This window comes from Puma concolor, chromosome A2 (genome assembly GCF_028749965.1).
Source record: "Puma concolor isolate L17-30 chromosome A2, mPumCon1.1.hap2, whole genome shotgun sequence".
NCBI lineage: Eukaryota > Metazoa > Chordata > Mammalia > Carnivora > Felidae > Puma > Puma concolor.
The window spans coordinates 38,881,359-38,905,035 of NC_141668.1; the positions used below are offsets into that span (position 1 = coordinate 38,881,359).

The 23,677-nt window shown below is 38.9% G+C and overlaps 1 protein-coding gene across 4 annotated transcripts in view; it reads right to left on the bottom strand.

Annotated features, from left to right (window-relative positions):
• ZNF277 (zinc finger protein 277) overlaps positions 1 to 23,677 on the bottom strand; it is a 113,124-nt gene that overhangs the window by 89,249 nt on the left and 198 nt on the right. The gene's annotated exons all lie outside the window — the stretch shown is intronic.

The following is a 23,677-nucleotide window of genomic DNA, read 5'->3' on the forward strand; positions in this document are numbered from 1 at the left end:
CTAAGATTAAAACCCCTGTATCTCTGTATTTTCTTTCTCAACAAATCTCAACTTTCTTGCTTGCTTTTCTAGTTTATATTTAACTGTCTATCCACTTTTATTTTCCTTTAAAAAAATTTTTTTTACATTTATTTATTTTTGAGAGAGACAGAGTGCGAACGGGGGAGGGGCAGAGAGAGAGGGAGACACAGAATTTGAAGCAGGCTCTCCAGGCTTTGAGCTGTCAGCACAGAGCCCGACACGGGGCTCGAACCCTTGAACTGTGAGATCATGACCTGACCTGGAGTCGAAGTCAGATGCCCAACCGACTGAGCCACCCAGATGCCCCTCCAGTTTTCTTATTCAACTTCATTTCTCACAATCCTCACTACTTCCTTTTTTATATCAACCTGAGGAGGAATTCCTACTTGAAGCTTTCCTCTCCCTGTCAGACCCCACGTTTATTTGCTAAATGTAATGATTTTTAACTGTAATCCCAGATGCCTCAGATCCCAGGGAGTCCTACTGGGGATGAACGGACAGCCAGAGCAGACTGCAGCTTGGCCTCCCACACTCTCTTTAACCAAAGAGGCCTGGATTTATAGGTTTTACAACGTTTATTTATTTTTGGGACAGAGAGAGACAGAGCATGAACGGGGGAGGGGCAGAGAGAGAGGGAGACACAGAATCGGAAACAGGCTCCAGGCTCCGAGCCATCAGCCCAGAGCCCGACGCGGGGCTCGAACTCACGGACCGCGAGATCGTGACCTGGCTGAAGTCGGACGCTTAACCGACTGCGCCACCCAGGCGCCCCTGGATTTATAGGTTTTATATACTGGATTTTGTGTAAGGTAATTTGGAAAATAGTTTCATCACCTAAAAAAATAAAAAAAAAAACACATAACTTTGAGAAATATTGCTTTCTAAAATACCAAGTCATGTGCCACTCAACAAAATATTGTTACTGGTACTTTACATGTATATGTTCTGTCTAATAAATTATATTTCCCATTGAGCTCAGCTCAGTGCTGAAGAAAAGCAGTGCATTCTGTTGACTGATTCACTTTCAAATTCATTTTGCAAATGATCTGGTAAAATTCATATGGAGGTGAGTGACACAACGTACTGCCTCTCTGTGAGTAATCTCTCACATTTAAAAAAAACAGCTCTTGACAGAGGGTCGTATGTAATGCAAAAGAATAGATCAATAAAGATATTTTTTTTAATCAGCAGCAAACCCACAAGGATGGATTTTTGAGAAACAGAGGCCTTCCCAATGGCACTCAAAGCAGGCCATCTAACTTTGCAATCAATTTGTGAGATTCACCTAGTTTTGTGACATATTGCTAATTTCTCAATCCCATTCATGCCTTTTGGGTTTACACAACTTTTTTTGTATACTGATGTACAAATATATGAACTGGTCCATTTTGTTGAACTACATGCATTGCAAAGATCCATTATTTAAAGTTTTCTTATCTCATTATTTAAGAAATACACAGCTAATTAAACATTCATTGATATGATCATTTCCTTGGAATTACAACTTCGTTTGAAATACAAAAGGCTAGCTTATTGCAACTGAAGAGAAGACAAGGCCACCAAATGGAATACTGAACTGAGAATAAAGTGCCTTTGTCACCATAAGACTCTGCTGTTCTTAAGCATTTCCTTAAAAGGATGCGTGAACAGAGTAGGGTAGCATGGTAATATTGTTCCTGGACCCAGTACAGACATAGAGCTGTGTTTTGTTTAGTCACTGGGGGGGGACAAAAGAAAAAAAAAAACCCAAACTCTTTTCTGGTAAAAAATTACATTATACATATATGCCCAAGTGTCTCTAGGAGAAAAACAATTTTGTCTGATTCCTGAAGTCTGTGAGAGTAGAACAGCAAACTCAGAATCTTCCTCACTTCTTTCCCTCTGTCTGCTCTTTCTTCTTCTGCTCTCACCTGGTATGAAAACTCTAATAAGAGAGAATGTGGTTGGCGCTTTAGCTAGCATTCTCTCTTACCTTTATGCTGCTGCACAGGCCCTCAGAGCCTACAGATCCCAAAACAATGTACAGACCAGCTGCTGTCAGTGCCTTGGGGTAGGGGTGAAGGGGTAACTGAAAAGAAGAAATGAGGACTTGAAGAATGAGCCAAATGACTGGGAGAAGAGTGGTCACTAACTCTTTGGAAAACCAGAAAAAGAAATAATTTTTTTTGAAGGGAAGGCTAAAAAAGAAGAGTGTAGGAAAAAATTGTTTTGGACATTATAAATAGAAGCATTTATTCAAAAGATATATAATTTGAGCTCTTCTGTGCCAGTAACTAGGTAAAGTAGAAATAAAATAAGAGGATTTATGCTACTTTTTCTAGATAACAATGGATAGAGCACATTTTATTTCATTTGTGAAAACTGTTCACAATTGCCTTTTGAAATTTTTTCTAATCACATAAATAATTGCATATAATTTGGGAGACCTTATTAAATTATAAAAATTATGTTTAACATATACATCAAGGTTAGAGATAAAAAATGTTTATTAATGTTTCAGAAAACATATCAACTAATCACGACCATAAATTCTAATCTAGATACTTTATTTTTTTTTACAGATTTTATTTGTTTAAGTAATCTCTGCCCACAATGTGGGGCTCTAACTCATGACCCTGAGATCGAGTTGCATGCTCTACCGTCTGAGCGAGCCAGGCACCCCTAATCTAGGTATTTTAATAAAATTGGGCAACTAAGTGACATTATAAACAAAGAGATTGTTGGGTATCTTACCAGAAAGAGGTAATGAAGAAAAACATATACAATATTAACAACAACAACCAAAAAACCCCCAAACATCTGGTTAGGGAATATGCTTCTATTTTTTTTTTCTACTCTTTCTTTGTATATACAATTCACTTCTAGAGTTTTTCTGTTTTAATTCGAAAGAAGGTGAAGTCACTGGGACCCAGAATGTCAATGGGTCCATCATGATGACAAGAAGTATATTATGATCTAAAATTACAACAACAGAAAAAAACCAACTTCGAACATCAAGAGGTTGCATAAACTGAGAACCTAGAAGGAAGAATGCTTGTTACGAGAAATGTGGGTGAAATAGTCAGAAATATAAATATCCATACATTTAAATCAGGTTTAATACCTCACTTATTGTTGTAGGAAATATTTGCACAGAGAGACTCTTTGACAGTGTGTTTCAAAAATTGCCTTTTGGGTTCTATTTAAAAATATTAGATTGTACTTAATTTCTAATATGGAATGTGGATGACTGTCAGTGGAAGAGGATCTGTAGAATTTTTAGGGTTGACAAAACTTAGGTATTTATCATAGCACTCACAACCATTTCAGCTTTTTATTCTAAAACTTCCTGCCAACTGTACGCGTGTATGCTTCATTAATACTGACTCACCCAGAAATTCCTTTTCCCTCCTATACTTATGTGTCCAACTACAGAAGGAAGGAAGAGATTACTGAGCCCAAGTTTTGAAAGGCTATCAGGAACCTAGAAGGTTATTTAACTACCCAATCTCTAAACACCAGAAAAAGATTACAGATACCACCAGCCTGGATTAGTACCTAGGTCTAGTGTAGTAACCAAAGAATAGTATCTAAAAATAGCCCATTATGAAGCGATTTCAAGAGGCTATTTATATGCTAAAATAGTTACTTCTGATATGTATCTTTCTTTTGATGTACTCTGATATGGAAAAATCAGCAGGTAAGTAAAAAAATCTTGAAACAGGGGTGACTGAGTGGCTCAGTCAGTGAAGCGTCTGACTTCAGCTCAGGTCATGATCTCTCAGTGAGTTAGAGCCCCATGTTGGGCTCTGGGCTGACAGCTCAGAGCCTGGAACCTGCTTTGGATTCTGTGTCTCCCTCTCTCTCTACCCCTTGCCCATTCACATTCTGTCTCGCTCTGTCTCTCAAAAATAAATAAACATTAAAAAAATTAAAAAAAAAATTCAAACAGAAGAACAAGGTTGAAGTTCTCACACTTAACAGATTTCACAACTTCCTGAAAAGAACTATGCTAATTAACACAGGGTGGTACTAGCAAAAGACCAATATAGATCAATGGAATAGAATTGAGAATACATAAACTCTCACATTTATGGTGAACAGATTTTTGACAAGGACACCAAGACAACTCCGTTGGGGCAACAAGTCTTTCCAACAAATGGTGCTAGAACAACTGGATATCCACATAGAAAAGAGAGCCGGATCACTTCCTTATATCATGCACAAAAAGTAACTAAAACTACTATTCATTCAAAGCAGAGATATTTAAAATGATAGCACAAGAGGATTTTTGGTGAGATATAATGATAATGCACTAAGGGTAAGTAGATATAAGAGTTCTAGTAACAGTGTTGATTGTTAAAAACTAGTTGTGTGACTTCTGCATTTTGCTTTGTAGTTTGCTCATCTCCTAAATGTAGCTTAGGTGACAAAATGAGATCAAGCATTGAACAATGCTCTAGAAAATATGACTTGCTAATGATGTGGGAAGGACTGTGAGGGGAAGTTGGTGTAGTTAGTGGCTGTTCTAGGACAGTAGCCTACACTAGCTAAGAGGTGGGGAGAAAGAAGATGGAACTGGAGGTGCCTCAGTTTCAGCCCTGGACTTACAGCAGACAGATGTCTAATCTCATCCAAAAGGCAAGTGTCAAGTCAGGAGTAACACTCACATCTCTTACTAAGCATCTGAACATAAAATGTAAGAGCAAAGTGAAGTCCATAACACGAGAAACAACAGGTGTTGGAAAGAAGAAAAAGAAATCTTCATGCACTCACTGTTGGTGGGAATGCAAACTGGGGTAGTCATTCTGGAAAACAGTATGGAGGTTCCTCAAAAAGTTAAAAATAGGGGTGCCTGAGTGGCTCAGTCAGTTAAGCGTACTGCTCTTCATTTCAGCTAAGGTCATGGCCTCGGGGTCAGGGGATCGAGCCCCATGTCAGACTCCATGCTGCTCCTGGAGTCTAATTAAGATATTCTCTCTCTCTCGTTCCCCTCCTCCCCAACTCATGCTCTCTTCTCCCCAGCTCATGCGCTCTTTCTCTCTAAAATAACTTAAAAAAAAAGTTAAAAACAGAACCATCCTATGAGTTAGCAATCATATTACTGGGTATTTATCCAAAGAATATAAAAATACTAATTCAAAGGGATACATGCACCCTTATATCTATTGCAGCATTATGTACAATAGCGAAACTACAGAAGCAGCCCAAGTGTCCACTGATTGATGAGTGGATAAAGAACATGTGGTATACACATATACACAATGGAATATTATTCAGCCATAAAAAATAATGGAATCTTGACATTTACAATGACATGGATAGAGACTATAATGCTAAGTGAACTAAGCCAGAGAAAGACAAACATCATATGATATCACTCATATGTAGAATTTAAGAAACAAAACAAATGAGCAAAAGGAAAAAAAAAAAGGAGAGAGAGGGAAACCAACAGAATTTTATAGAGAACAAACTGATGGTCACCAAAGGGGAAATGGGTGAGGGGGATGGGTGAGAAAGGTGATAGGGATTAGGGAGTGCATTTTTAAAAATGTTTTTATTTATTTTTGAGAGAGAGAGAGAGAAAGAAATGGAGGAAGAGAGCAGGGGAGGGGCAGAGAGAGAGGGAGGCAGAGGATCTGAAGTGAGCTCTGTGCTCGAACTTCAACGAACCATGAGATCATGACCTGAGCTGAAGCTGGATGCTTAACCAGGTGAGCCCCCCAGGTACCCTGAGGAGTGCACTTGTGATGAGCACCAGGTGATGTATGGAAGTGGTGAATCGCTATATTGTACACCTGAAACTATATTAACTGGAATTCGAATAAAAACTTTAAAACACACACACACACACACACACGAGCAAAGTCTATCACAGTCACAGTCCCCAAATGGGAAGTGACATCAGAAAATTATAATAGAAATGAAATGTTAAGAAGAGGAAGTGTTGGGTTACCTTTTGAGTGTTCACAAACAGTAAGAACATTTCATAGAAAAGGTGAAGATGATATCTAAACTAAGTCTTAAGGAATGAGTAGGGGGTTGTAAGGTAGAAAGGCAGGAAAAAGACATTATAGGTGGAGAGAACACAGGAGTTATGGTTAGACTGGTAAAAAGATGATGAATTCTCTCAAAATACGCAGAGATAATGGAAGTGGATTATTCAAGAAAAGTGAGGCTTTTAGAACAAGGAGCCATCACTCTGAAGATTACAAGGTATCCCAGTGACTACAGATAAAACTTTAGTGTGGTAACATAGCTGAGATAGGAACAGCATCATTAGATTCTTCACATGGACACTGCATAAGACATTTGATACACAACTGATATTCAGAATCAGGACTCAGGATCTTGAGAAAATATCATCCCCGAGAGCAGTTACAATTCTTGTCTATCTCTACGGTGCCTAGATTGTCACGAGCCACTACTACCATGTGCTACTGTCTGTGCACATACACATGCCTACACTTCCAGTAACTCAGAGAAGTGGCCTCAACTCTCAGTACTTCATCTGTAATATGGCTTTCAAATTAATTCATAGTGGGAAAATGAACTCAAAATAGGAAGAGGCGCACTTAAAAATCCAGAGCATTATCCTACATGAATTTAAGTTTTAATCCACAAACTTTTTCAGGCTACTCTGTTCTAATCTCCAAATGGACATACTTTATTTGATTTCACAAGGTTTCTTCTTTTGTTTAGCTGATACCGTGTTCCTTTTCCTTGCAGTTCACATTGTCTGTCTTCTCTTGAGACCTTAATCCCAATTATACCAACCCCCAATTGTATCTTAATCCCCAGATCTCATTATTCACTTTAAATATCATCTGTTCCCTCTTTAATATATGACCCTTATGGGACAAAAGCTTGGAAATCACTGTAGTTAAGAGGGGAAAGTCCTTTTGGAGGGGGTGGCAGCCCACAGATGCTGTTGTTGTTCATCAAGGGAGCTAAGAGGAGAAAACAGCAGAATACTTTAAATTGATCCCAATCTTCTTTCCTAATGATGTGGAAACTACCATCATAATAGACCAGCCTTTTCTCACCCAAAATACCCATTTCAAGCAAATATACTTGGTATCAGGAAGGAAAACATAAAATAAGCTGTAGACTGACCAACTGAAAGATTCTCTGAATGAGGAAAATTCTATGGTTGTCTTGATCCCAATACAGAATATAAAAGTACCATGATGATATGTTTGCCTACTTTCAGAAATAAATTGAGTTGTTATTCATGTTAAAGAAAACTTAAAGAAAAGAAACAGTAAAAACACTCATAGGCAAGGAAATAATCTGTTACAAAAATAAATTATCAAAATAGAAAAAAGAATAGAGAATGGGGAGATGAATGGAGCCAGAAACAATCTGAAAAATTGCAATCCATCATTAGAACCAGATGGCATTCATCAGACTTCAGAGGTACCTGAGCTAATCACCAAAAAATGCAGTTTATCATTAAAAAGAAGTACCCTAGTGGAAAATTAAGTACCTCTGAATATTGGATAAGGATGACCTTGGACTTTTATCAGTTGTGCTAAACCAGAATGAAGGATCTGCAGTAGATATGTATCTCAGTTTTCAGTAAGAGAAAAAATACAGCAACAGACCAGCATTTTACCTTTCTGGTTAATCAGACTAAACTTCACTGCAATTAACATATCAACATTTAAAAATGTTTACAACAAATCAACATTTTTATTGCACATACACATACACAATTTTAAATACACACAATCACCACCCCTCCCAAATGATGTGGGGTCTTGTTTGAAAATTCTTAGAAGACTGGAATAAAATCTGGAGCTTAAGGGGTGCCTGGGTGGCTCAGTCATTAAGAACCTGACTTTGGCTCAGGTCATCATCTCATGGTTCATGAGCTTGGGTCCTACGTCTGGTAAACTGGAGTCTCGAGTCTCGCATCTGGGTGAGCACGAGCCCCGCTTCGGGTAAAAAAAAAAACAAACAAAAAAACCAAACATAAGCCCTGCTTCCAGTGAACCCTCTTCTCCCCTTCTATTCCTCCCTCCCCCCCCCTCTCTCTTTTCTCTGCCTTTCCTGGGATTCTCACTCTCCTCCTCTCTCTCTCTGCCCCTCGCTCACTGGTGCCCTCTCTCTCTTCTCAAAAAAAAAAAAAAAAAAAAATTAAAATCTGGAGCTTAATTATGAGTATCCTGCCATGAATCAAAACAAATATATAGCAATGCAGGGGTATATGGCCATTTTTAATTATGGAAAAGATAATTTTTCTTGGAAATAAAAATTTCTTAGAAATAATCAAGAAAAAAAATAACAAAAAAATTACTTTCATCTAGAGAATAAAATTTAAATTGCAGATTTCTTAAAAAAAAATTTTTTTTTTTAAGAGAGAGACATAGAGTGTGAGCAGGGGAGGGCCAGAGAGAGAGAGAGGAGACACAGAATCTGAGCTGGCTCCCGGCTCTGAGTTGTCAGCACAGAGCCCAATGTGGGAATTGAACTTGTGAACTGCGAGATCGTGATCTGAGCCGAACTTGGATGCTTAACCGACTGAGCCACCCAGGCACCCCTAAAAGTGCAGATTTCAAGTGAGCACTCAATGAATAGGCTCAAGTCCTCCATCTGTGCCCTTTTGATTATTCTCCTAATGTTGATCTCACAACTGAGGAGTAGTTACAAGCAAGGAAAAATGAAAACCCTCAGGGATCTGTGATTGAAAAACAGCAGATTAAATTAGTGGGGACAGGCAATGAGGAGTCTTGAGTGAGGATATACTCTCTGGACTACCTGTCCTGCCTCTACGTATGCATCGTCACATAAGAACTGCCACAAGGTCGTTCCTATCCAGCAAATGTGATTCATGTTACTCACTGACCTAAAACACTCCCCATCACGTAGGAGATAATCCAAGTTCTTTTGCCAGGTTCACAAACTCCTTTTTAATTGAGCCCTGCCCCTTCTTCAGCTTTGCCTCCACCACATCATTTTAGGCTGTATGTACCTATAGGGCACCTCCAAGCCTTTCCTCATGCAGCTTCCTCTATCAAGAAGGTCTACTTTACCTGGCAAAGACCTTGGCCTACGTATCACCTCCTGGAGAAGCCTACCCAAACCTCCCTGATAGGTTAGAAGCACACATGACAGAGTGCTTCAGTGTGATTCTTCCACTGCGCTTCTTCTCTTAAGTAGCAAGTGTCTCCTTCAGGGCAGGGACTGTGCCTTGTTCTTTCTGTGCCTTCAGGACTCAGCACATAATTAGTGTTCAATAAATGCTCGATGAAACACAGAGCCTAAGAAGATCAAAAGTGCCCTTTTTGATCAGTAAGGTGAATTGTCTGTGTGCTCTCTTATTTTTAATTAGGGAGAGTCTACTAACTGCTTTTGCAGACCATTTGGCCTGAAGGAGAACAAAGATCCAAATCTTGAAACATCCACATTCTCATAAATAAGGGCCTGAGCACTGGACAGTTTCTTGGTTCTTCTAAGATGGTTATGACACGTAATCTTGAATCCCATTTTATCTCTCACTACTTCTCTCTTTACTCTGGAGTGCTTTAACCAGTTTCTGACGTCTCCCTGGATGACACCTGGCTCTTCCTCCCCCTCCCCCCATAAGCTCAGGTATACTATCCATCTACGTGCCTGCCAGAGTCTTTCCTAGTCCTCTGGTCTCTCTCACTTCTCTTGTTTTTTTATTTTTTTAGAGACAGAGACAGACAGAGCGCTAGTTGGGGAGGGGCAGAGAGAGAGGGAGACAGAGAATCTGAAGCAGGCTCCAGGCTCTGAGCTGCCAGCACAGGGCCCAATGCAGGGCTCGAGCCCACAAACCGTGAGATCATGGCCTGAGCCGAAGTTGGACACTTAACAGAGTGAGCCACCCAGGTGCCCCAGGTCTCTCTCACTTTTTCCATGAAGCCAACTATGACCACCCCTTTCAAGAAAATGTTTTGTTTATTCATTCCTCTATCCACTAATGGGAGCTTAGCATAATTACTGACATGTGTGTCTCTTCTCCAGCTAAGACTATAAGCTCAAAGAAGACAGAAACACAGAAGGACACAGTTGTGTCCTTTTAAAACATTTTCCAAAATGATTTATCCCTATGTCAACCCCAGCTCAAGTATTCTATAAATATTTAGATTAACTGGTAAGTGACTGAGTTTAAAGGCATACTCAGGATACAAAGGCACTAATCAGTAAATCCAAAGGTGGTCACTTCAAGCATATTAATATACCAATGCTTTATTCATATAACCTTTTACATTTTATAAAAATCATCTCTTAAACACCTCACTAGTAAACTGCCAGATAAGAAAGATTATTATTTCAATGTTAGTTATAAGAAAACAGAAGTTCAGGCAGTATAATTTATTTAAAGTCACCCATCTGAAACATGAACTGGATTCTTCTGTCTGTAAGTTTAGTGTTCTTTGCACTACACTATACTCTCAAACTCAGGAAGAGACCAAATTTCAGGGGCTGTATGTACAAAGGACAATAGCTATCAGTTAACAACAAAAGGACTTAGCATGTACTATGTAAAATCTGAAGTACCTAAATGATAAAAGGTAAGGAAAGTAAAAAGTAACAGTGATGGAAAAGCCCCAGCATAAAAAAGACTACCAATTTTTAATAAGCTCTATCTGATTCCTCGGTGGTAACCTTCTAGAAAGAGTTTAATATTCATGAGAACGAAGTCAATGTATAAGTCCCAATGTCCATAAAGTCCAGTAGTAGATACTATGTTCTATAGAGTGCTAGAGAGAGAGAGAGAGAGAGAGAGAGAGAGTGAGAGAGGCGGAGAGAGAGAGAGGACCTCTCCTCCCCAACTTGAAAACAAGCACTTACCTGTACACACACTCCTTGGCTGGATCAGAAAGAAGGCTATCTGGAAATATGGGAATATCTTCAATATATGTAGTGGAGTGAATGGTAACTCTAGAGATACTCACCTGGAACCTCAGACTGTGACCTTATCTTGAATAAGGGTTTCTACAGATCCAATTAAGGTAAATATCTTGAGATGAGATCATCCTGGATGAGGGTAAGCTCTAAATGCAATGACTGAAGTCTTTCTAAGAGACAGAAAAGGAGAAGACAAAGAGGCATGGGAAGAAGGCTGTATTAAGACAGAAGCAGAAATTGGAATTATGCTGCCACAAGTGAAGGAATGCCCTGATGCCGCCAGATTCTCCCTTAGAGCCGTCAGAGGGAGCCTGGCCCTGCTGACATCTTGATTTCAGCTTTCTGGCCTTTAGCACTGTGGCAGAATAAATTTCTGTTGTTTTAAGCCACCCAGTTTGTGGTAATTTGCTACAGGCGGCCTTTGAAAACTAAGTATATCAGTTGAACTATTTGAATTAAAATTTCTTTCTCCAGAAGCAGGTAAAGGGATTCTCCTAAGTAACTATATGATTAAGAAGTATATAGCTAATCCAATCTATGGTTCAAGAATGGCTTTACATAAAAGGCAACACTTAAGCTAAGATTTTAAATATGAATAGGACTTAACCAGAAAGACAAAGGGAGGGAGTTTACATTTACAAGGAGGGTTACAATATTTATAAAATGTAACTTATGAAAGCTGTAACTTAAAAAAAAAATGTTGCCCAGTAAGTATATGAAAGTGTGTTTGAGTTTCCACAAGTACGTGTGACTTTCACAGCAGAGTCCAAAGATCAGCTAATATTAATATTATACTAACTTTTGATATCTATCTATACATAAGATGAATTCAGAATCTGATTAATGTATAATCACAAGAGGTAACAACAAACATGAAACTTCAGAAAAAGGTGGAAAGACGAAGAGAACAATTTCACTTATATGCTGCTTGCCTAAATCAGTTTACTCTGAAATCACATTTTAAGTGAGAATCCTAAAGAAATGGAGATTTGCCAGTTGGCTCTGAATACTGCTAACTAGAAGTGAATAACAATGGTCCAATGAATCATTTCTAAGCTATTTTAGAAAACCTTTCATTAAAAAATTCCTCTACATCACACTTGTGGATTTTACATCAAAGAGCTGCCTGGATTCATCATTTCATTAATAAACAGTAATTCAGAAACTCTGACATTTCTGACAATGATGCCACACATAGGCAATTAAAAAAAATCGCAACCAACCTACATTCTTCAAGTCAATGAAAGTTGATAGAGGAATGTAAATTAAATTTTTACAACCTTAAATAATGTATTAAATAGCTATGGTTACCTGACTTAATAAGAAGCACAGGCTTGAGTGCCCTGGAACAGTAGGTCAGAAACTGGTTACTTTAGGGACACATTCCTTTTCATTGTTCAATATTCGAATGTTAATTCAAATGTACTGAGAAAGGGATACTAATATGAAAAAACAAAAGACACTGATTTGAAGAGTTCTCACATTGTGCTCAAGGGCTAAGTTTTATTTATATAAATACTTATTTCATTACTACCATAGACATTTTCAAAAGAACTCTGGCTTTCTGGATATAACGGGGGCGAGGGGATGCTCCTTAGAGGATGTTACATCTCCCTGAGGGAGAACAAATAGTGTTTTGTTTTGTTTGTTTTTTTTTAATCCTGTGCCTACTACTCTATGCTTATTCCCCCCTCCCCCCATTAAGTGCTTGAAGTAAAATAGGAAAGCTATAAAAATGAATGACAATGGTTATTATTATATACACTGGGTGACTGATCTCTTTTTGAAGAGGTTTACAGATGAACTCTTTGGGAAGTCTAAGCTCTTAATAAATACGATCTGCTTAAGAGGAAGATGACCCTGACTAGCATTTCCCAAATCAAATTCCATGGAAGACTAGTATCCCATGAAATGTTAATGTGTGCTATTTGAGAAAAAGATAGTGGGGTCAAATATTTGGGAAATGACAGTATAATATTTATCTCTTGGTCACAAAAATTAGCAACATTAAAGTCTTGAAGGAAGCTATAAGTAGCTGAAAATTATTTGATCATGAAATTCTTTGTGTAAAAAGGTATTATAACATTCTTCTGTCTTATAATTAATTCTTTGGACTCCTGAAATATTGTCCCTAAAACCATGAACAGCATACTAAATTTACATTAGCCCCACCCACTTCAATCACATAGATGAATAAAAACAATGAGAACACAATTTTATATGAAATCTCTCAAAAGCAAGACAACAAAAAATGAATTTTTTTCAGTCCATTACTTAAAAGTTTAATTCATTTAGGCTGTAATAATGTGTAAATTTATATGGCTGGATGTGTTTGGAGTTTCAAGTAATGAAAACAAAATTGTGCTATTTATAGAAACAACTATAAATACTGATACCTAAAAATATCACATTAACAGGGGGGACATTACTAACATGATCTGTTCTGCCAATAATTTCTAAGATGTTTCACAAGGAAAAAGATCAAGAACAGGAATCTTTCTCTGGGGCGTCACATTCCATGTCATCCAGGGGTCATGAGAAAGAAAGGGTGTTATTACCTTATACTTGAGAATTATATTACAACTGGTTGATTATTCAGGATTAATGAGCTCAGGGTTAGGAGTTCAGTGGCCATATGGGCAAATGTAATGAGGTGCCTGGAGCTAGGCCTCTGCCAACACTGCCAATCAGCACGGCAGGGGTCTCTAAATCCACTAGCAGTTTGGCTCTGCTCCAGCAGGGGACCACCTCAAGACAGTGGCCTCATCTCCATCTGGGTCTGGCATGCTAGTCATTGTCGGGCATGTGACTAATTTCTTGGAACCAAGCCTCAACTTGCATACCTTTTCCAGCAACTGAGTCCTCAACTGGTTGCCCTGATTCCATAAGCTGTCTGATCTGACCTCCATCCAGAATCCATGTACCTTTTAACTTAGGTCTTTTAATGGCTTGTCCTTAAACTCCAGTTTATTTGTGATTGCGTTCTTGCTACTGATAAAGATTCTCTCCTTAAGCAGACTCTGGCTTCCTGAAGGCTCCTCTGAATCCTTTTCTTCATTAGGCCTTGCTAGCCCAGGTTTTACAAGAATTCTCCTAAGTCAGTTTAGAGAGAATCCCCCATTCTCCCTATCTGATGAGGTTCCTCATCCTCTACTATCCTCTAGGTCATATCTCATTATCTGATATTTCACCCTGGCCTGCCTTTAGCAAGAATCTTGTTAAGTCTGTTTAGCCAGAATCCACCTGGTCTTTCCTCTTAGTAATTTTCCACCTCCCTGCCCCCAACCTGCTCCTTGGCTAAAAATCCCTATCTTTCCTTGTATTTGGAATTGAGCACAGGTCTAGACCCGTTTACACTTAATTGATGCCTATTTTATCATCTATGTGGCCTTCTCTGCCTGCAGTCTCTTCCTCATCACAGGGCCTAAACGGACACTCAACCTATCAATGGTAGAATCTTCATATATCACCTGCTGTGTCCCAGCATATTTTTCTAGTTTCAGGAATTTCAATCACCTGACTTCATTAACAGAGGCATATTATTAAATTCTAGTGTGAGTCTTCATGATCTTTTTCTTTGGCAAATACCCACACTTCCTGACTCATCCTGCACTCTTCAGTACATTGTTAACCTGACTGAACTTTGATCTTGTCATTGTCTTCCCTCAACTGCAGAGTCAGGATCTAATGTCTGAGAGTAAATGATCCAGTTTGAACTTGCCTTTTCAAACTTCTTTTCACTGCTCCTATTTACCTACTATTCTCTCCAGGCAAAAAGAACTGACTTGTTATCTGCCATACATGCCCTTAGTTTTTCTATTGTACTCCCTCCCTTTGCCTAAGCATGTGATAAATGCTCTTCCTTCTTTATGTCCAAATCTTATTCAACTTCAAGACATAGTACCATCTGCTGGGCTTAATCTCTTTCTGACTCAACTCCATCTTGATCACTCTGATGGTCCTTAACATTTTCTACCTTGTAAAATAATTATTTATGTGCTTTTAAAAATGTTTATTTATTTTTGAGGGGGGGGAAGGGAGGGGCAAACCGAGAGGGAGATGGAATCCGAAGCAGGCTCTGAGCTGCCAGCCCAAAGCCTGATGTGGAGCTTGAACCCATGAACCGTGAGATCATGACCTGAGCCAAAGTCGGACGCTCAACCGACTGAGCAACCCAGGTGCCCCTATAGTTATTGATGTGTTTCTTATATCTTCCCTATTAAGCTGTAAGAGCCTCAATGACAAGAGCTATCTTGTTTTCATCACTGTATATCTACAGCATTTAGAAGAAGCTTGCACATATGCTTAATAAAATTTTCAGAATTAAGTCTCAGTACTATTAATAGCTCTTTTAGAGGCACCTGGGTGGCTCAGTCGGTTGAACGTCTGTCTTTGGCTCAGGTCATGATCTCACAGTTCATGAGTTCAAGCCCTGCATCAGGCTCTTAGCTCTCAGTGCAGAGCCCACTTTGGATCCTGTCTCCCTTTCTCTCTGCCCCTCCCCTAGTCACACTCTCTCTCTCAAAAATAAATAAAACATTTAAAAAATAGCTCTTTTAGATTCACAAAAATGGAAAGGAGAGGGGAGAGAATGAGATGGGATGTGTCCTAATGATCTAGCCATACTCTCTTGGAGTAGAGACCCTAGAAGTCATCAATTGCAGTGGTTCTCCACAAATTTTCTACGTTAATATATCTGGGTAACTCACGTGTGCAATGAGATCTTAAGGGAATATCCAGATATATTTCTTTTTTACACAGACTCTAGGATATGTATAACTGGGTTCCCTAGCTACACCTACCTTCTCTTTCTTTTATTGATATTTGAAAGATGCAGTTGAAAGGATGCTAATATAAATGAATTATCTCATGAATTACTCATTACAAACCATGAGTACAAATAACTTCTCTAAAATTAGAGAGTTAGAGGCAGAAGTAGGATTAAAACTCAGGTCTCTGCCTCCTTGTCTAGTGAGCTTTCCATGAAACAATACTATCTCTGATCACTGCTGCTAGAAAAAAATCCCAGTCTTAGTAGGTTATTAGCATTACTTTCCTTCATGTGGGTGCATACTTATAAAGCTTTCAAAAATCATTCACAAACTGGTTTTTAAAAAATTCCAATAAGCTTCCAGACTCTTTTTCATCTTCTTTTCCTACCCCTGCCCTCCTCCATTTGTGGAAATTAGATGTATGGTGCTTTAACAAAGAGAGCTTGATTGATGTTGTGTTACTGTTCAACAACAGTTCTTGCTATTAATTGCTTTATAATGATAATTGCATTTAGTAGTACAAGATATTCTCTTTTCTAATTGGCTATTACTGGTGAATAGCGGCTTGTTACATAACAGAAGATTGTGTTAAATAAATAACCACAATTACAATGCTGAGGTCCTTCGCTTAAAAAACAAATTGCTCTAAGTTTTTGGATAAAAACACTAAAACATTTTTTATAAGGCAGGGTCTCTATAATTACTTGGGGGAAGATTCATCTTTCAGTTAAGAAAAAGCATGACATGAGGACAGTGTTAGGGAAACCAGGAGTCAGAACAGGCATTTCCTTTCTTTTAAAAATAAACACATTTAAAAGCTTTCAGCTCCTCAGTCAATACAAACAAACTGCAGATTGAAATGCATCAACTTCTTCCCACAGTGTGACATGGAAACAGAAAGGCCTCTCCAATTAGCTCTGATAAAATATAATTGCAAAGCCCCACCAACTACATTGAAATGTTCCCATAGATACAGCCAGGGGCTCTTCCTCATTTGTGCTGCATGGGACCCAGTCACCACTCAACCAACACCAAGTGCCATCACAGTGTGGCACTGTAGAAGATGTAGTGACACCAAGGTGTATGTGACAGTCCTTATCCTTAAAGGCTTCCATATAATAAAATCAGGAGTATGTCTCAATTCAAACTGTAATGTTGATTAGTTTGTAATTATTTAAAAGTTATGTCTAGACTTTTCTAGTAGCAGTTGTCATAATAATAATGAGCTTAAACAACCTGTGCAAGGTCACACAGGTTGTAACTGGCAGTTACTTCTGAATCCACTTTTTTCCAATTCCAAAGACCCGCCACAGCTTCTTATGATACATCCTCAGCAACTGCTTTGCTCCTCCCTATATTCACTGCTTCACTCAACCTCCCAAAAAGGTAGGACTTAACTGCAGCATTTTTGTCTGTTTTTTAAATTTAACTGCAGCATTTTTATGATGAAATGGGAGACTCAGAGGTTCAATAATTTTCTGCATGTTCATAGTGCTACAAAGCAGCAAATTCACAATCAGAATCCAATATTTCAGACTTCGAATCCAGTCTTTCCTCCCACACATTTTTACTCAATGTATTAATTCAAAGGTACCAAAACATGGGAAAAGCCCAACAGTATCCCACATTGACTTATACCAGTTGAAATATTCTACCACTTCTCAACTGTTGATACCTCTTCCCCAAAGGAAGCAAAGGTTTAAATCCTGTTTAATTTTAGAAACTTTACTTGGTTCCTAGAGCTAAGATGGCACCCAGCCTCAGCTGACTAACTTACAAATAAATGACACAGGCACAAAGAGTAGTGGCTGAGTTGTAAACAAAGGCACAAGAGTGGTCAAATCCATCTCCACTTTTGGAAAAAGCTGCCCTGCTCACGTTTGGGTCAATGAGGTCAGTGGGAACATACATTTCAGGAAGAGACAGCAATTTGTTAAGATGCCTTCAGTGAAATACCAATCCATTTGGAGTTTATTAAATAAATCATAGCAAAACTGAACCCCAACTCTATGGCAAAGTTCTCCAAGAACAGGTAACAGTAACATTTAAAGATTCAATCATTGGAGATGGCAGTATACTATTTTGTATCTATTTACTCATGGATTTATGTGTAGGAGACAGTATAATTTTTATTACGTGAATCTGATCGGTATTATCTTCAATTGTTCAAGATGGGAAGTGTATGGGTATGTGTTGTGGAGGACAGCACTGTTCTTTTGCACGAATGGAAGGTCTGTGTCAACATAATGAGAAGTGTATGTAAATTCTACGTCTGATAGTCCAAGTAATCCCTCAACAGAAACCTGGTCATGAAATAGAACACAATAAGGTTGTAGCACTCAAAATCATCACCTGTATCACCTGTGGCACACGTGCCAACGATGTGCCCATACCTGTGTCTGAAATGAGTCACCATTTATTTAAGGCCAGGCTACTGTATCATCATCTCACTCATCATTTCAACATTCCAGCAAGGCAGATAGGATTTTACCCATTTTACACATGAGAAACTGAGGTTCAGAGGCTGATTACCTTGTCTATGGCTGGTAAGTAACCAGGATTTGATCTTACATTGGCCTGACTTCAATATGTACACACATCCTCTTTTTCCTATAGCACATTGCCTTCCTATAGGAACGTTAGCATTGGAACATAATTAGGTCTAAGGGAAGTCTGTTTCAGACGTTATCCAATGGAATGTAGTTGCTATGAGACATCATTATAACAGTAAGTAGGATAAAAGTTCTCTTTCTGTTGCTGTGTGCCCTTGTGCAAGTCACTCTTGTACCAGTTTCTTGCACTAGTTGTAAATGGAAAGGGGATAATACAAGTATCCACTTCAGGGATGTTGTGAAGATGAAATGACCTAAGACTTGTGAAAGCATTTGAAACAGTACTTGGCACACTGTTCAACAAATGTTAGCAGCATCATTATTATAACATCTTCTTTTATAATTTCCTCTTAATATCCTGCAAGCTAAGCTAGTTCCCAAATATTTTTATAGGAAAATAAAGGATGTTCTGAAGGAGGTTTCTATAATTCTTTTTCTTCCGTGACATTCTCCAGCTTGTACCTTGCAAGGCCATCCCAGAATGCAAGATTATCTGAGCTTCTTGCTGACTCTGAACGTGGGTGTGTGTTTAGGGAGCTGGGGGTGAGGGGGCAGCACGGGGTAGGGGTGAGAAAGGGTATGAAGATAATATAAAAGGCTTTCAGAGCGCATAGTTGCAATACTAGTACAGAGCACAAGCAGACACCCTGACAACTCCCGGGAATGCAAGGGCAGCCTAAACAGGTATCACCAACACATTCCTAAGCTTCTCCCCGGTTACACCACAATTCAGACTGCTTCCTAAGTAAATACAGAATCAGAAAGCAGGCAGTTTCATTGTTCATTCAGGCATACCTTTATATTGAAAACAACTAATAGTTACTCAATTCCAAGCTGCTAAAGGGAAATGTGCTGGCATGTCATAAATACATAATTGAATGAAATAATCACAACTCTGCAAGGTAGGTATTATATTTTCATAAATGTAGCAGCATAGGCAATAGTCATACACAACTGATAAATACCAGAATTGACATTTAAATACAGTTTTTCCAAGATAGGGTCTAGTTCTCTCTCCACTGTCTTGTCAAATGTAGGAGACTGGATTTAAGCATTAACGCTAGAAATAAGATGACAAACTGTGGAAAACCAGATAACTGCCATGCAGATGATGGGACACCAATTTCAAGGTCTATGCAGCAGTTCATTAAGTTATGGGTTCAAGGTTATAAAGGACAGATGTAAAGTATTTTTTTAATTTAATCATTATCCATACACCACTAATACTTTACTTAAAAAAAGACTGGAAGGGCACCTGGGTGGCTCAGGTCATGATCTCACGTTTTGTGGGTTTGAGCCCTGTGTTGGGCTCTGTGCTGACAGCCTGCAGCCTGGGGACTGCTTTGGATTCTGTGTCTCCCTCTCTGCCCTTTCCCTGCTTGTGCTCTCTCTCTCAAAAATGGATGAACATTAAGAAAAGAAAAAAAAAAAAAGAAGAAGATCACTGCACAGTTATGTCAAAAGGCTAATTATGACTACCTGTGACAAAATATCATCTTCATGATGATATTTTCTGCATTTTCTAGTTGGGGTGCATAACTTTCATAAACCTAACATATACTCAGTTTTTTACTTGATTTCAATTCCTCTGCGTAAAATAGCTGCCATTCGAAGTACTCTGAACAAATTTCAGGTACATTTTAACCATTAAACTGCTGGAGTGTTCACTTCATGCAACTCTGATAAGCACTGGCATAAAAGTAAAATAAGACAACTCTTACCCTCAAGAAGTTCACAGTCTACCAGGGTAGACAAAGCTACCAATAAATAACTACAGTCTGCTATGGTAAGTGTGATAATGAAGATGTGGGAAGGAAAGCAGGGTGACTGAAGATGAGGCTGGAAAAGTAGATTAGAATCTTAAATGCTATGCAGAGAAGTGAGATCTCATTACATAAGCATTAGAGCCACACTGAAGATTTGAAGTGAAGACGCATTCATACATTTGTGTTTTGGAATATGCATTTAAGGAGGCAAAAGTCAAGAGTATGTGAGATCAACAGGAAGGTTTTGCAATCATCCAGGCTAGAATTCATTTCTTGTTAAACAATGATTAAACACTGACAGGGTTCCAAGACAGGCTTGGGTAGACAAAAGCAAACATGTCAAAGTTCTGGTCCCCAAGAACACAGTTTGGAGGATGGGGGACACAGTAACTCAGCAGCAATGGTGAGGGTTAGAAACAGAAGAGTGGCTAAAGAGATGAAGAGAAAGAACAAATTCAAAAGATTATTTCAGGCACAGAAAAATAAGACCTAGTAACTGGTCAGGTTCAGGACCTGAGGGCAAGATAGGAATCAAGGATGCTCCCTAGGTTTCTAGCTAAGGCTTGATGCTACCTATCGAAATAGCAAATATAAGAATGAGGAGTTGACACCACCTGCTACCCCCATTCCTTCTAGAGATACTGCAAATGTGTTAACAAGCTCTCCAGAGGAAACACATTCTAAATCCAAAGTAGCATTCCCATGATTGTCATCTACTGAGCATGCATTTGCAGGGAAAAAAGTTAACTCTGGCAGATTGTAATATGGATGCACAGGTTAACCCTGTCACAAATCACCGCCGTCTCAAACATTTCCTAGAAGTATTGTCAATTAATAAACTATATGTACTATCTTACTGCCTCTAACTAAAAACAGCAAAAGAGAAAATACCAGTAATACATCCCAAAGTGTGAGAAATTGAGTCTATTTACCGTCTGTTGTAAACTTTAGAGGACAATATGAAATCCCAGTTACAGTTCAAATGTATGCAAAGCAGTGTTGTGCAAGATCGGGGGCTTTCCTGGTGAGGGACGGAGCCTCAGATCTCAGGTAAGGTGCTATCCCTGCCTGCACACCACTCAGAGATTCATTCTAGCAGAACTCTTCTGCTCCAGGATATTAAGTACACAGGTTGATATTTTAATTAGAACCATAGTGAAACCTCCTAAAAGAGGCAGTTTTCAGGAAATTAATGATTTTACAGGGAAAGATATTTTTGAGAACCTAAGTAAATGATTAACAAAAAAATATGAATATAATTTCAGTATCATTATTTCCAGCCGAAATTTGTATCACACTTTGCAGGCTTTGAAAACAATTCAGATAAAGTTACAGAATAATACATAGATTATTAAGGGGATTTTTAGTGACAACCTTACAAGAAAGACATAAAACTCAACCATTAGCTCTCCCATTGACTGATAACAATTAGCGAGAATACTTGTCAATTATGAACCACAGTGAGGATTTTTTTTTGTGACAGATACTTCAAATTCACTGCTGCTCCATACTGTCGTCAAAAAGAAATTGGAACCTAGAATTATGCTTTATAGCATTTACTTAATTCAATCCAATAGTCATTTAAATATTGGCCCTTGATTAATGATTTTCTCACAGTAGGTAAGCACAAGGGAAAAGGACATTTATATATTACTGATAGGAGTGTATGCTGACGTCTTTCAAAGGGAAAAATCTGGTATCTATTAAAATTTTAAACCTGTGTTACCTTTGATCCTGCAATTCCTCAAGAAATTCGTTCTTTGCCAGAGGGGAAGGATATGTATATGAAGTTGCTCACTATAAATTACTGAAAAACTAAAGCCATAGTACATGTTCATTAATAGAGGAATGGTTAGAGTGCGGTACATTTGTATTATGGAATACAACTGGTAGTCTTTAAAAAGAAAGAAGCAACAAATATACTGACATGGAAGAAATATACAGATCATTGGGAGAGAGGGGGGTGCAGATCTTTGAGCTTACATACAATGATCTCTTTTTATTTTTCAAAATCAAAACAATACAGATGTGTGTCATCTAGGAATATGTCAGAAAGAACACACAACAAACTTTTAACAGTCATTATTTTGGGAATGGACTGTGTGGTGGAGGAACTTCCATTTAACTTACACACCTCTGAATGGCTTCAAATATTTATAATGAAAAATTTCATAATTTTAAATAACTAATGATACCTAATTGTCCAACAATGTTTTTGGAAGAAACTCCCAATTTTCCTTTTTATGAGTTAATCTGTGGGATAAATTCACCAAGGATTTCATCTTTAAATGTTAAACAGGGAGCCCTCCGAACTTTGAGAATCTGGAAAACCTTAATAGTATCTTACCACCAAATAAGAGTCCCCAAATGAAATGGTCAGGTGTGGGCATAAGTATTTCAAGTCAGGAGCCTATCAAAGATTTCTTTGGTAGAGGTATTAAAATAATTTCAGAGATAGGTAGTTCCACTGATGGGCAGTGGGAGGAGACTGCACTTTATCTCTGTGCTGAGATAAAAACTCAAAACTAAATGTCAATTTAATCGTGAAAACAAAAACAAAATAACCAAAAAAATCTCAAATAAGGCCAGAGAAACTTTAAGCCCCCAAACCATGTCAAATAGAAAAAGACAACTTGTTGGGGCACCTGGGTGACTTGGTGGGTGAAGCGTCCAACTTCAGCTCAGGTCATGATCTCAAGGTTGGCGAGTTCGAACCCCCGTGTCAGGCTCTGTGCTCACAGCTGGGAGCCTGGAGCCAGTTCTGTGTTTCTCTCTCTGCCCCTCCCCTGTTGGTGCTCTCTCTCTCTCTCTCAAAAATAAATTAACATTAAAAAAAAAAAAGAAAAAGACAACTTCTGTTAAATTACACAAGACAAAAAAGAAGGGAGGCGGGCGGGGATAGATGCACTAAAGGTAAACGAATAGGGCTAGGCATCCTCAAGACAATCAATCCCCCTGGCAGCTTTCAAAGTTTGGTTTATAATCTCTATAGTGGATCAGAGGGCAACTTCAAAGACAAGTAGCGTCAAAGTAGTTGCGATGATTTTCATAACCACCTTCAAATTTTCTCTGAAGCCATGACTGCAAAATACCATTTCCTTTCCTCTTTCTCGAAGAACTCAGCCTGGGTCCACATTCAATCCTGGCAATCGCCTGGGGCGGTCAAGAGCTACCAAAGAGGCTGTGAGAGACACTTTCTCTTCAGATGCCGCTCTTGCCAGCCATCGAATAAATCTGTAGAGTGGAGAGAAGTGACCAATCTGCAACCGGAAAACCGCCCGAATACAAGTAAAATATATCTCCCGAGGCCAAACCAAGCAAACCGAGGCGGAGGCAGGATACCGGAGAGGAGAGAGCTAATACCGGAGTTACAATCACACATGCGCGAACGTGACTTGACACACACCCACCCGGCAGCAAGCGCAAACCTGGGAGCTCCAAACCGAAGAAAAACGCTCAGGGAGCTTCTCTGGTCGCCGGGAAGCCCATTCCATCCCATTTTCTTTTCCCTACCCAGACAGCCGTCACCAAGTATCCGCTTCCGACCCCACACCGCCCCGCTGGGCCCCTCCCATGGATCCCTGGCGCTCAGGTGGCTTTAGAGCTGGCAGGCTCCTGGGGTTTGCCTGGCGGTCAGCTGCAATCC